A 15,630-nucleotide genomic window follows, 5' to 3' on the forward strand; every position below is an offset into this window, starting at 1 on the left:
ATATTGGACAATGGACAGCTTGTTGGCCCCAAAACTAGTGTCGCTTGTAGTATTTTTAAATCTTGCATTGCAATTTGGATGGAATACAACGAGATTCCTCAAGTCTCCTTTGATCTCCAATTGTCTCTTGCTTATCAAACTTTTAAATCAATCTGCCCCTTGGTTTGCTCAAGGATTAGCCTTCAATTGTATGCCTTGAGTGATAAATTCAGCCCCAAATATTTGTTGGTTGAATGGCCACTTAATCTCTTGCAATGGCTCCAATTTAAGTGATTGAAATTGAAGTCTCTATTTCATTACTAAGGGATCGCCATTAGCATGGATTGCCACTTTTACTTGCCAATCTGTCCCATCTATCTTGACAATAGCTTATATTAGTACTATAATGTTTGGATTCTTGAAGATTTACAAAATTAGAGGATGGTGCTATTAGAGATATTTAAATGAAGCTTCACTTGCTTGAAGACCTAGGTACTTCGAGATGGTCTTATTAGAGACATTGATACGAAGATTTGTCCATTAGAGAGTGATAATAGACCTTTAATTTTTTAGTACACTTTTCAAGATGATTGTTGAATCCTAATTTTGGCTATAAATTAGGGTTTACAATAGAGATTAGTTAAAATCTTCACCTTCAATGGTTGATTTTGTTAGAAATTGTTGGCGAAGAATGAGAATAGGCTAGAGGATGAGAGATAATGCTAAAGAGAGAACTCAAACTTCCATGGATGGAAGAAATCAATTGTTATCTCATCTAGATAGCTATGAGAGCTATCTTCACTTACAGAGCACCTCGAATATGATGTTGCTTGGTCAAAAGAGTCCTCAAACTATTGTCATCAATTGTTGTACTCTCTATAAGACATGTCACTAGCTTCTAAAAGATCTCTTGTTGGCTGGAAATGACGTGTCAAGAGTTGCAATAGTAATGATAGCTCGCTCCCCCCTCTCTCTCTCTTTGACTCTCTCCCTTCCTAGCCTAAATGTTTTTTTTTCACTTGTATGGATAAGTTTTTAAAAAATAATTTTTAGAATTATTCAATTTTATTAATTTTTAGAATAGTACTTTTAAAAATTGATTTAATGATTATTTATGGATAAGAAAAATAATGTGACAAGTCAATAATTAAATTGATTAGGTCAATTTATTAGCCAAGTGGTCTTGAGCACTTATTGGTTCACAACAAGTATTAATTAATTAATTAATACAAATTTTTCAGTATCACTCTATTGTGAAAAGATGCAGGATCTAGAGCATGTCAGTAGCTATGGTGGATCGAAGATGAAGATTAAGCTCATGATGATATAGACAAAAACTTGATCTGTTACTCAAGTGAATTAGGTTTCAAGATTGAGATTTGAACTCATAATAAACACAATCTTGTGTATTAGACTGACAATGATCAAGACACTAACTGAAATGGAAAAGCATCATGATATTGCATTCATCATATATGAAAAAGTGGTAAAGTACAATGCTTTATAGTTGTTGGACGGGTAGAAGTTTCCCTTTCTGTGCCTATGGGATTCAGTCTGTCTGTATAGCGTAAGCCTAGAACTGCCTTATACAAAGAGACCACAGTGGGTGTGATTGTAAATCTCAACACCCCTCCTTAATCACAACTAGAAAGTACAAAGTGTGTAGAGGCTTTAATGAGAGCAACACGTGCAAAGTGTGGGCACACTATAAACATAGCAAAACACCAAAGGCTATCGTAGAAAAGGTTAAGTGTGGGTACGACAAATATGGTGGACATCCAGAGGTTGTAACAGGGGCCTCACAAAGTGTACAGAGGATGTAGTACAAAGCTACATGAGGAGTTTACAAGCTTATGTCAGAAGTATTAGAGCTAGGCATTACAAGGCTAAAACAGTCTAGTAAAAAATTGGGTGAAGGACCAACAGGCCCTTGCAGTTTTTAGTATTTCTTTTTGTATAGATCTTCAATTTATTATAGGTCTTCTTGTCGGTGTAGTCTAGCTTGCTCTTTTTGATCTTGTACTTGTTTTTCACTTTGCTTGTAGCTTCAGTGTCCACTGCTTTGATATTTTGGTCCTCTTCTTCTAGGTCCTCCTGGTCTTCTTCTTTATTGACTTTGCTTGCAATAGTTGCATTAATCTTCATGTTCATGTCCCCCTCAAGCAAAGGTATCATCTTTGAGGCAACGTAAATGACTACTCTTGCACTTTCTCCAAGGTAGTAGGCATGTCTTCAAGTTCTTCAAATGAATACATTGATTGCTCTTTAGTGTAGGTTGCTTCATGTCCTCCTACAAGTGGATCACAAAAATCTTCTATGTATTATAGATAAGTAACATAAGTCATGTTACTCTTCATGAAGTGTATCCACATAGAGATCTTATTGTTTGTCATTGACATTAGCATCAAGTAAGTGAGATCAGACCAATAATGAGTTGATTCTTAAATATGTCAAAGGACACAAGACAGTAGTATGAAGGCACACTGTAGTATCAAGAGATACTAGAGTTGAAGATGATGATTCTTGATATTGATCTTAAATCTTTAAATCTTCCAAGGTCTCCCCTCCTCACTGATTTGATGGACAATGAGTAAATTTCAGTGGTGGTAGCTAGGTCTAAGTGGCAGGAATGAGAGAATGAAGTAAACTTGAAGCTTTGGTGCTTGTGGCTATGGAAGTGAGCTGTGGATGCTTGATCTTCAAGTCTTCCAAAAACACTTTCCCTCGATGATTTGAGTGGTGAATCTTGCTTGAAACTTGAGAAAATCAATGGATTAAAGTGGCCTTAGTTGGGTAGGAGAGAGAGAATAAAGAGGAGGTAAACTAAAAAGCTTGAAGTTGAAAAGCTATGGCTTCTCTGTCGTTAGGATTTTGACCCGATTGGTTTTTTATTCCGTGCAGCTCATATAGGCAAGTATAGCATGAATGGTTTGGTGGAGAGTAAGGTAGGCATCATTAGCCCCATGAACATTAATGGATTCACGCAGCGCAGGAGGAGAATGAACTGTATGACCATAGAGTGCGCCTGTTTTGACAGCGATCAGGAAAAAACGTAATGTTGCACCACAGAGTGGATAATGTCTAATTGTTTTGTGATACAGAGAAGTGCCTAGAGTCGGGGAATGTTTCTCTAGAAAGAAGCTTCCAAAGATATGGCATATATGATGAGATATGAAAGCTCCAAGTACAGCAGGTCCTGTCTGGCTATGGAAGATTCAAGGTCAAGATGAAGATGAAGTTAAAAATGAAGCCTTGAGCTGGATGTGAGCTGGGTAGAGATGATCAGAGGCGAGAAGAGACTGGAGAGGTAGTGCCATGCTCACCTGAGCCTTGATACCATGTGAAAAGATGCGGGATCTAGAGTATGACAGTAGCTATGGTGGATCAAAGATAAAGATTAAGCTCATGATGACATAGACAAAGACTTGACCTATTACACAAGTGAATTAGGTTCCAAGATTGAGACTTGAACTCATAAACACAATCTTGTGTATAAGACTAATAATGACCAAGACACTAATTGAAATGGGAAAGCATCATGATATTGCATCCATCATATATGAAAAAGTGGTAGTCAAGTACAATGCTTTATAGTTGGATGGGTAGAAGTTTCCCTTTCTGTGCCTATGGGATTCAGTTTGCCTGCATATCCTAAGCCTAGAACTGCCTCATACAAAGAGGCCACAGTGGGTGTGATTTTAAGTCTCAATATCTATTGACATCAAGGTCTAGTTAAATATTATAAGCTAAGTTCAGACATCGAGTATTACCTAGTACCTGTCAAGCATAACTTATTATAACTTTTGCCTTTGGCATCCATTGATATCTCAAGGTCTTGGGTCCCACATTACGAAAAGTTAACTTGCATCTCATATGTGTAAGTCACATTTGCACATTTGATTAACTTTTAATCAACTACAAAGCAAAGTATCAAAGTTTCGCGTGATTGTAACACATTTTTGGTATTATCCAGTACATGCTTTTCTTTATGGTTTTCACTATCCATTGATTCTAAGTTTGTGTTCTATCTCTTTGTCAATGATTATACTTTGTTTTTATCATGTTTTTGTTCATTTGCACATCTCACATAGTATCAAATGGCTAAAATCTATGATTTTGGCGGTGTTTTTTTGTTTTTTATATGATTGTCGCAAATTTGTAATATTTACATTTTTCTATTGTTGATCCAATATTTCTCACATAGGTATTTTGCTTTTCATATTAAGATGTATCGATTGTTGTGCCTGTAATAGTATACACTTTAATGCTATAGTTGTCTCTGTACTTTGGTTTTTTGACCACGTGTGTTATTGATCTCTTGAACTATTGCTTGGCCTATTTGACCACAAGCACCCAAGGTATCCTTCTCAAACCCTTTCTCATTCCATCTTCATTCACTCTTAAATGACACCTTTGTGTACTTCTATTTGAACTATTGTTATAATGGTGTGGTTTGTGCAAAAGTGATTATGGTACATGTCTTGATCAGTTCCTCACCCTCTTAAAATTGATTCCTTGTCCTTAATGAGCATCTCTACTACCATTTGGTTGGGTTGAGAAAGACTTGTGGTCATTAGTTTATGGATCATTGGATTTTATGGATAATTGGCTTTCATGGTCATTAGTTTTCAATAGTATTCAGCTAGTTTTTATGGATAGTAGCATGTGAAGTAATGGCATTGATAGTACAACCATGACTTATGCTTAGTTTATACTTTACTATGATTATTTTCTTTAGAACACTTTTGAGACAAAGTTAATGGATGCATCCACAATGGTTTAGACATTAGTTAGAGTTTCTTTTGGGTTAGTTATGATTGAGTTATGGGGGCTTACAATTTTAGCATGAGTTGGGCAATAGCATAGTCGAACAACAATGAACTAATGTTATTTGACTACGATGCCTATGCTTTTTTCAAGTTCAATATTAGTTTGCTTTTGTCACTAGTAGTGCAATCAAGGATGATTGCAAGGATCTCAAGGGGGAGATATATCATGAGAACCTATATTTTTAATGCTTAGCTTTGGTATTATTAAGTAGTGTACATGTGAAGTACACATGTGAAATGCAAATGAGTTAAGTGACAATGAGACTTAGTAAGCTTAGTGGTCAGTGCATGACATGGATAAAAGTTATAATAAGCTACACCTAATAGGTACTAAGTGGTATCTAGTGTCAAAACTTGGCCTAGAATATTTAATTAGCCATTAACATTAGTATGGAGATACTAGGTTGCATTAATTAACTATTTAATACAAGTTTTGTGCTAATGAGTGCTTAGGATCACTTGGGTGATAAATTGGCCTAGTGAATTTGATTGTTGACTAATCATATCATTTTTCTAAGCCATAGATAGTTATTAAATTAATTTTGAGAATTAATATTTTGAAAATTAATTTAATAAAGCTAAAAATTAATTTGAAAGGAATTTGGCAAAACTCGCCCATACAAATGGAAAAAACGTTTTCGCAGAGAGAGAGAGAGAGAGAGAGAGAGAGAGAGAGAGAGAGAGAGAGAGAGAGAGAGAGAGAGAGAGAGAGAGAGAGAGAATCATTCTAGCCTTGTGCAAGCTGAGAGAGAGAGATGTAGAGAAGGCTATTGTTTCTATTGCAACAATTGATATGCCATTTTTAACCAACATGAGACCCTCCAAGAGCTTGTAACATGCCCAAAAGAGACTACAACAATAGGTGACAACAATTTGAGAGATGTTTCAAACAACCAACATCATATTTGGGGTGTTCCATCTATGGAGACAACTTGCATGGTTGTCTAGACATGGTAGCAGTTGATTATTTTCACTTTCTCAATATTGAAATATGGATTTTCTCTCTCCTTAGTATTTTTCTCTCAGCCTTTTCTCATCCTTCCTCAACAATTTCCAACAAAAACTGCCATATTGGAGGTGGAGATTTTGACTAATCTCTACTGTAAACCCTATGCTAACTCAAAAATCATCCTTAGAAATTGAATGCCTAGAGACTTGAATTTTAGCCACTAAAATTGGGGCAATTTCAAGTTCAACTAGCAAACATTTGGGGTTGAATTTGTCACTCAAGGAGTGCAATTGAAGGTCAATCCCCAAGCAAACCAAGGGGAAAATTGGTTTGAAGGCTTGTTCGTCATTTATCATGGAAAGAGGCAATTAGAGAGCGAAGGAGATTCATGGAATCTCATTGTATTCCATCCAAATTGCAATTTAAGATAAATGCTATAGGGGGCGTTAATTTGGGGCCAATAGGTTGTCCATTGTCCAAGATTAAGTGGTAACATTCACATTTTCATTTTATGTGAATTTACACTTGTTGTATTTGTTGATTAATTGGGTCATTACCACCCTCCCCGAGAAGGAAGGCTAGTTACAAAGTATGCCCTAAAACTAAATAGCCATATATACAAGACCATAGAAAAAAGTACCTCGATGGTCCTAAGTGTGTTCACACACATGACTACCAAAATAAGTAACACCTTTGTCCTTCCATCCACAAATAAATGGGGGAAATCTAAAGAGGTAAGTTCCACAATTCTAGATCTCTTAAGTTTCTATGTATCAAAGCATAAGACAACAAGAGGATTACTTGCTTTTGGTAGAGTTTGCATATAATAATACAATATATAATTCCACGGGCAAGACTCTATTTGAGGTTGTGGAGGGCTACAAGAAGGTGCCTCTTATTTTACACAATAAGGATAATATCTTCAAGGCTAATCATTATTTGTAGAACATGAATGCAACCTATGAAAAGGTTAAGCGTGCACTTAAAGATCCTAGGAAGAGAAAAAGAGAATCACTCATTGTGGTAAATGTGCTTTGCAATTTACAAAGAGCGATTATATATTATTGGATTTTGTAAAGGCAAGGCTCAAAATGATGAAAGCCAAAGAGAGGTTATATATGAAGCTGAGTAAGAGAAACTATGGCCCCTTCCAAGTGTTGGAGAGGATTAGTGATGTTGCTTATAGGTTGGAATTGCCTCCACATTGACCAATACATAATGCCTTTCATGTAATCTTGTTGAAGCCTTTTCATGGTGATGGGCTAGAGGATGTATCCATTAAAATTCAATCAAAGATTGAGGAGCTAGATGAGGTATTGGTACCCAAGCATATTTTGGCATATAAATAGAGAGAGATTAGAAGTGAAGTTTTGAAAAGACACTTGGTGAAGTTTCAAAATTACTCACCAATGGATGCTAAATGGATGGAAGAGAGTGACTTGGGAGACCACTCTCACTTGTTACAAGTTCACCCTAATGCGTTATTTTGGGCCCTTCCAAGTGTTCAAGAAGATTAGCAATCTTCCTTATAGGCTTAAATTGCCTCCACACTAGTGATACATAATGCCTTTTGTGTGGGCTTGTTGATACCTTTCTTGGTGATGTGTCAAAGGATGCATTTGTTGAAATTCAAACACAGGTTGAGGAGCTAGATGAAATATTGGTACCCAAGTAGATATTGGCACATAGAGAGAAAGTTCAAAAGTACAGTTTTTGAGAGATACTTGATGAAGCTTTGGAACTATTTACCAATGGGTGCTAACTGGATGAAAGAGAATTACTTAATAGACCACTCTTACTTGTAGTAGCTTTATCTCAATACTTTTCAGTTGGAGCCATCTTTGTATCGAGCTTAGCCAAGTTGGCTTAGTTAGGTTCAATAGAGCAAGGGTCCAATAGCATTGTCTGATGCTCAAGGGGGAGGTAGCACTTTCACTTGAGTGATGGATAGCTCTAGCGTATAGTGGAACTCCAATGCATTCACTATGCATCCAAGATATTCTTCATTGATAGTACGTTTACTATGGGATCACTATTGTGCGTACCACTTACTACAGTCGGTATGCATATGCTATGGTTTTTTATTTGCAGCTCTGAAACTATGCACTTCCTCAATTTATGATCATCAAAGGTCCATTACCATTTGCTAGTTTGCAAAGGACCATCATAAGTTTTCAATGGTATTCAGTTGGTCTTATGGACAACAATATATTCTATGAATATCATTGATACTCCAGCCATAGTTTTCACTTAATTTATGATTTACAATGGTTGTTGGCCATAATAGTTGAGATGGATAATCCTACGAGTTTCTCGCAACAAATTCGAATTCTTTTTGAGTCTTATGTTTTAATTATGTTAGCTAGGAATTTTCAGCTGATTGGCAATAGCATGTTTGAGCAATATCAACTGATATTACTTCTCTTTGATGCCTTATGAAAATTCTAGTGCAATATTTTTTAAAGAACGCATGGCAATGCAATCAAGGGTGATTGCAAGGATTTCAAGGGGGAGGTTTGTTAAGAGAACATAAAAATTCGATGCTTTTCTAGCATTTGATTTAGTTATTAGAAAGCTATCACTTGACAAAACTTGCCCATACAAGTGAGAAAAGGCTGGTTGAAGGCTGATATATATATATATATATATATATATATATAGTTGCGAGAACGAATGCGTGGTTTGCGCGTAGCGAATGGAAGAAGCTCCCTCTTTCTCTCTTTTACTAATAAAATTGCATACGACTCATGAGAAATTGAAAAATAGACTAAAAGAAAAGGTAAAGTAAGATGAACGACTCAAGACCCCGCGACATGAAGTGTGCAGCTCCCTTCATGCCGTCCCCTTTACAATCACTCTTTGCATAAAGAGTTTGAGTGAACTAAAAAAGAGATAGAGTAATCTGAATTAGTGGATGCTAGTAGTTGTGTATCCCACAACTCTCTAGAACCATTAATATTTTATTGGACATATCTTCTAAAAATCTATTTTGCTAATAAATATTTACATAGAGGCTATGCGCACGCTTTATAAGAAATAGCGGTGCGTCTAATACAATAATCCAATAAATTCTTGGGAAAATAATCTTTAGAATGCTTGCGCATGGCGTGCTTTTCTAATTCTCCTTGCTCTACACATGAGCTCTGCCAAAAATTCAGAAAATCATGTTAGAATAATAACTAACTAAATAATTACAGCTAGCCACATAAATCAATTAATTGGGAATTCCATACAATAATTAGTTCACGAAGATGTTAATACTCGTGTGGATAAAATGGTGCCACCCACGTTCACGCTTGCATCGACACCCGGAAAGGATAGGCGTCCCCATTGACCTTCCGCTTAAGACAATTCTTATGAACGTGCCCTGCATTGACGGAGAACCATTAAAGGCGCTCATCCCGCCAACATACACACAAAGGAACCATTTAAGGCGCTCATCCTGCCAACGTACACACAAAGGATAACCATTTAAGGTGCTCATCCCTTTGCGTAGGTGCCACCTGGCAACATACCCCCGGGGTGGGATAGCAATTGTCCTCAATTGCTATTGGCTGGATGTGGAGACAATAAATTGAAAAAAAGATCGCAAATCACGAGCATGCATCCATTGAGCTTCCTCAATAGGGTGATTGTGGAATTTAACAAGATAACGAGGACAAGTATTTCCAGTTCTAGTAGTCATATAGTCAACATCAATGATTGTTTCAGGAATTAGGATTTCATGGTCATTGGCAATCAAGTGTGGTGAGTCATAAACAGGGTGAGCAGGAAGAGAACCTTTGAAGGGACGTAAAAGACTAATGTAAAAAGTGATGTGGATTTTCCAATGATGAGGTAACTCTAATTTGTAAGCATTAGGATTAATACAATGGAGAATTTTAAAAGGTCCATAGAAATGAGGAGCTAATTTTACATTTGGGTTCTTTTCTACACTATGAAGTCTACGTTTTTCAACACGTAACCAAACACAATCTCCTCTTTATAAATCATAGCTTGCCTCTTTTTATTTGCTTGTTTCACATATGATTGTTGAGCCTTTGCTAGTATTTGTTTAACTTGCTCATAAATACTGTGAATGATTTTGAATCCAATCATCAATAGAAGGTATTTTCTGAGTTAGACGAAATGTGGGAGTTGGCAATTTGTGACCATAAACAATTTCAAAAGGTGCCTTTTGTGTAGCAGTGTGAGTGGTATTATTGTAAGCAAACTGTAGAAGGTGCAAATGATTATCCCATGTGGTTGGAGAAGAAATTGTGTAAGCACGGATTAAATCCAAAATTGTGCTATTTGTGGCCTCTGTTTCACCGTTAGTCTCTGGATGAAATGCAGAACTAAAATCAATCTTAGTTCCTAAGTTAGTAACTAAGGTAATCCAAAAATTATTACAAAATTGAGAATCTCGGTCGGACACAATTATTTTCCGCAATCCACGGTGCACAAAAATATGTTTGAGAAATAAGTTAGTGGCTTGTGCAGCAGTTAAGGTCTTTTTACAAGCAATGAAGTAAGCTTGTTTACTAAATCTATCAACTATGGTCCATATCATATCATTCTGTGAAAAAGTTTGTGGTAAACCTATAATGAAGTCCATAGAAATCTACTCCCAAGGTGAATTAGGCATAGGTAATGGAAGTAATAAACCATATGATTTACCATGATGTCTTTTTATGCGTTGACATACAATACAGTCAGAAACAAAATTAGAAACATCACGTTGCATATTTGGCTAGAAAAAATCTTCATGTAAAATTTTAAGTGTGGAGATAATACCACGATATCCCATATAAGGAGGTTCATGTACTTCTTACATAATGAAATGACGGAAAGGATTAGTAATACATAACCGTTTTTCATAAAACAGAAAACCATCGGAAACAGAAAAGTTATTAGTAGGGATCCATTGATTGTTAGATAAATTTACCCCAACATCATGAAAATCGGGATCTTGAAGATACGTATTTTTCATTGTGTCTAATGAAGAAGTAGAAATAACAGAAATATTGTTTAATGATGGTCTACGGCTAAGTGCATCGGCTACTACATTTTCCTTACCTGGTTGATATTGAATGAGTGGATGAAAGGATTGAATAAATGATGCCCACTGTATGTGTCTATCAGATATTTGTGGTTGTGACAATAAATGTTTAATACTTTGTTGATTGGTTTTAATCATAAATTTCGAACCCATTAAATAATGCTTCCATATGCGTAATGCATGAACTACGACTAGTAATTCTTTGTCATATGTACTATATTTAACTTCAGACGGTTTCAATTTACAACTAGAGTATGCTATAGGGTGATTGTCTTGCATCAATACTGCACCGATGCTAGAGCCACTTGCATCAATAACCACAAGAAAGAATGTCTATTGAAATCAGGTAACTACAAAACTGGTGCGTGTGTGAGTGCATGCTTAAGTATTTCAAATGATCGTTGTTGGCTGTCACCCCAACGATAAACAAAACCTTTCTTTAACGAAAGAGTTAACGGTAAAGCAAGTAATGAAAAGTTTCTAACAAATTTTAGATAAAAGCGAGCTAGTCATAGAAATGAACAAACTTCATGGACATTTTTAGGTGTTGGCCAAGACTTAATTGCTTCAATTTTACATGGATCTACATGTATGCCTTTGGCAGACACGATATGACCTAAATAGATTGAAAGAAAGAACTTTTGTGAGGGTTAGCATATAGATGGTTTTGTTTTAATAAACTAAACACCAAAGATAAATGTTCTTCATGTTCGTTTTCAGTTTTGCTGAAAACAAGAATGTCATCGAAAAAGACTATTACACAATGTTGAAAATGCAAAAAAAATCTATTCATCATTCTACTAAATGTTGTCGGTGCGTTGGTAAGTCCAAAGGGCATTACCAAGAATTTATAATGTCCAAATTGTGTACGAAAATCTGTCTTAAAAATGTTAGAAGACAACATATGTTACCGTGTTTCCCGCAGCACAGAGGAGCGAAAAATGGAAAAATTGGAAATAGCAAAAAAGGCGCAGGATAAAAGCAGAAAAAGGTGCCTTGACCGGTAACGAGTCCTTGAAAAATTCAAATGTTCGAGCACGACCCTTAGAAAGCCGCGGTGTTGGGCCGAGACAACAAAAGAGAAAAAGGGCGCACCATTAAAATGTGGGAGCGCCCCCGAATCTTTGTAAAAGAGTGCCAGGCTCGCTCCTGTGCAAAGTGTACGCATTAGTTGGGAATAGGATAAATTAGAATGGTGGGAAATGGGAAAAAGGGCCTAGGCTACGGCCGGCCATGTAAAAGAGGGAAAATGGGATGACCACCCAAAAAGGATTTAGGGCTTTGTATATAAAGATGCAAAGTGAATGAGAAGCTCATTCTTTGGTGTGTGGCAAAAAGAGTCTTCTTCTTCCTCTCTTCTTCTCTCCTTCTTACTTGTGTGTGCTCTTGAGAGAGGGAGTGTGAGAGTGTGAGGGAGTGAGTGTGTGTGAGAGTGAGGGATCAAGAGGGTGAAGCTCTTCACCATCTCCTCTTCTCTTCTTCTCTTCTCTTCTCTTCTCTTCTCTTAAGCGCGCGGCTATGGAGGATGCAGCTTGGAGATGGAGGAGGCTTGAGGATGCTTGAGCTAGCATCAAGAATCGTGGAGCTACCGGAGTGCAAGAGAGAGGAGGGTACCTGATTGGGCATCAAGGTAAGCTCACTACACTCGTAGGATCGACGGCGCATCGGCTAGGTGAGAGATAGCCATTAGAGCTCGCTTCGAACCCTTGAAACAATAAGCGGTCCGTGGGTCTTGGCGGTTGAGCGAAAGCTCCCACATTTTGGTTCTGTTGCTGGGACCAACGGATTCAAGCTTGAGCACTTGCGCGCCTCACATCGAGCATCGAAGTAGGGTACTCATCCCCGAAACGGAGCGTGAGATAGGTAGGAAGTTTGGTGTTTTTGATCTTCAGAACATGTAAGTATTTTTGGATATTCTGGTTGTTTGGTGACTGGAAAACATGGAGAAATTAGTTCAGTGTTTTACTTTCGATTTATGTTGTGTTTAGAGTAGGTTAACAGTAGGAAATCACAGACGAGAGGCAGAGGGTTTGCTGCTGTAAAACAGGGAGAAAATTGGGGAAAACAAGGGAAAAATGGAGGAAATGCGCATTTGAATGTGTAGGAATCTCTAGGAGAGTGATCTGTAGCATTCAGGGAATGACCAACAGGGTTATAAGTTTTGGAAGGCTAAGGGAATCCTCATTTGCAAGCAGCTGAGAGAGAGAGAGAGAGAGAGAGAGAGAGAGAGAGAGAGAGAGAGAGAGAGAGAGAGAGAGAGAGAGAGAGAGAGAGAGAGAGAGAGAGAGAGAGAGAGAGAGAGAGAGAGAGAGAGCTTGGGCGACCGTTCGATCGATCAGGGCACGGAGTGACGTTGCATTCAGCGATCCCCAGGTACATAAATCTCTCCCCCACCACTCCAACATCATTACTAGTGAATTTTGTGGTCTATAGTCATAGATATCTGGAGATTTTGGACGAATCCATGCTCGAAAGTTCATTGAGTCGGCGGAATCGGATACCCGAATCAGTGTCCGATTCCCAGAATCATTACTAATGAATTTTGTGGTCTATAATCATAGATATCTGGAGATTTTGGACGAATCTGTGCCCGAAAGTTCATCGAGCCGGCGGAATCGGACACCCGACTCAGTGTCCGATTCCCAGAATCGGACGTTCGATTTTGAGAATCGGACGCTCGTGGACAACCGTCCGATCGGACCAACCCATCCGACTCGGACACTCGGACACTCATACTTGGACACTCGGACTCGGATGCTTCGACTCGGACCAACCCCGTCCGATTGGACGAATTAGGACACGTCAGCAATCGAACCACCCTGTCCGGTCCGATTTCCAAAATCGGACTAGCCCATAATCGGACCACCCAGAATCGGACACTCGGGCCAACCCCATCCGATTGGACCACTTGTCTGATTTTTAAAAATCAGACACCTAACCCCCGTCCGATTCTGAAACTCGGACCCACCTGGTTCGATTCCTAGAATCGGACCACTGGTAAATCGGACGTCCAATTCCCAGAGTCGGACACACCCAAAAAAAATGAAAAAAACATCAAAACTTGACCCCCACGAGCGACTGGAAGCATAACCCGCTCCAGGACGACATGGTGAACGCCTTGTAGGCAGTTCCCGATGTAGGAGTCAAGACCAAGGGACAGTGCTGGAGCACTCCCCAGCAACCTACCCCCTAGTGAACGGTAAGAAGCAGCCCAGACCCTAGAACCCATTAGAATGGCCAGGACTTGAGCAACAAAGCCTGTCAGGCCCGGAATGAGCGAGAGTGAGTAAGACACCGAGGAATTGCTTGCGGCACTCACATTGAATTTCCGCACTTGAAGCACACTTAAAAAAGCTGAAAGCCTGATTGGGCACAAGCGCACGAGAAACGACAGACTCACCGAGTGACCAAAACTTGAGGTTTGTACTCAATAATCAAAGGAACTCACTCAAATAAATCACTCAAGGAACCCACCAATAGGAGAGGACCCAAGAAATAGACAAACAAGTGAAGTGCAGGGTAGAACCAAGCAAGGAGCGCCAATGACGAGGATCTGTCACGACTATTCAACCTGATCGATGGCGCAGTAGGGCGCAAGAATTCGACCATGACGGAAGAAAGCTCAGACCATCGGTCTAATGAGGAGCTCGATTTGAGTGTATTTCCAGATGCTATACAGCAGATGGTGAGCAGTTACGATGCGCACGCCCGGTACGACCACCGCGGCAGGATGACATATGCAATCATTGCAGACTTAGAGGAGGAGAGAAGGCTAGCCCGCAAGGCATTGCAGGGCATAGCTGATTATAATAGGGATCAACAGGCTAGGAGCCAAAGGCAAAGCATGGAGCTGCATGAGGTGCAGCGAGTGCTGAATTTGGCTGGCCGAAACCGAACAGACCATGAGAGAGCGCTAGAAGGAGACGTGACATTGAGCGAGCTCCTCATGAAACGGCTGCTCGATAACACCGCAGTAGAGCAGAGTGCCACCGCACTAGCGATGTCTCTGCTTGCAGGATTAGGGGCAAACCAGGGCTCAAAGAGCCAGGCCAAAATACTGATTGTTGCCAAGCAACTTGACAAGTACAAACCGCATGACGATCCATACAGCTTTGTTGAGCAGTTTGAGCAAGTCTGTGAAGCCAACGGCCTCAATGACCAGACTCAACGTTCGCAAGCATTCAGGCTTTGCTTAGGCAACAAGGGTAGGACGTGGTATACAAGCCTGGATACCGTGGAACGAGCCAAATTCAATAATCTCAAGGATCTCTTCGTCAAGAGGTTCGCCGAGCCCAGATACTCCGATAACATGCTAGTACACTTGATGAATGTCAAGCAGAAAGAGGAGGATATCTCCGACTACGTGACCCATGTGAGAAGTCTCAAAAAAGAGAATCCCTCTAGGCGAGCAACCGACTGACAGAGCAATTTCAACTGTATTCATTAGTGGAATTAGAGACGAGGAGTTATATAAGGCATTGGCAGGCAATTCAAGCTTGGAATGGGACGTGGTGGCTAGAGTTTTTGAGGAAGCCATCAGAGTCGATGACCAGCTGAAAGAGCGGAGCTCTAGGAGCTCAAATCTAGAAGAGACCAACCCGCGAAGCTTAGAGAGAACGTCAGCCTCTAATGAGCGGTCAAACCCATCATCCCAAGATAAGGGAAAGGCCACCGAGACAGACCAAGGCTTGGCTGAGGTCAAGATGGAATTAGCCAAGATACAAGACATGTTGAGACGACCAACGCGCCCGCACATCCAGTGCGTGTACTGTGGCAGAAACCACTTTCCAGCCGAGTGTCAAGACCCTAGGTCAAGACCTTGCGCTAACTGT

Source organism: Lygodium microphyllum, chromosome 8 (genome assembly GCF_053477565.2).
Source record: "Lygodium microphyllum isolate KBCC chromosome 8, Lygodium_microphyllum_v1.1.10, whole genome shotgun sequence".
Lineage (NCBI taxonomy): Eukaryota > Viridiplantae > Streptophyta > Polypodiopsida > Schizaeales > Lygodiaceae > Lygodium > Lygodium microphyllum.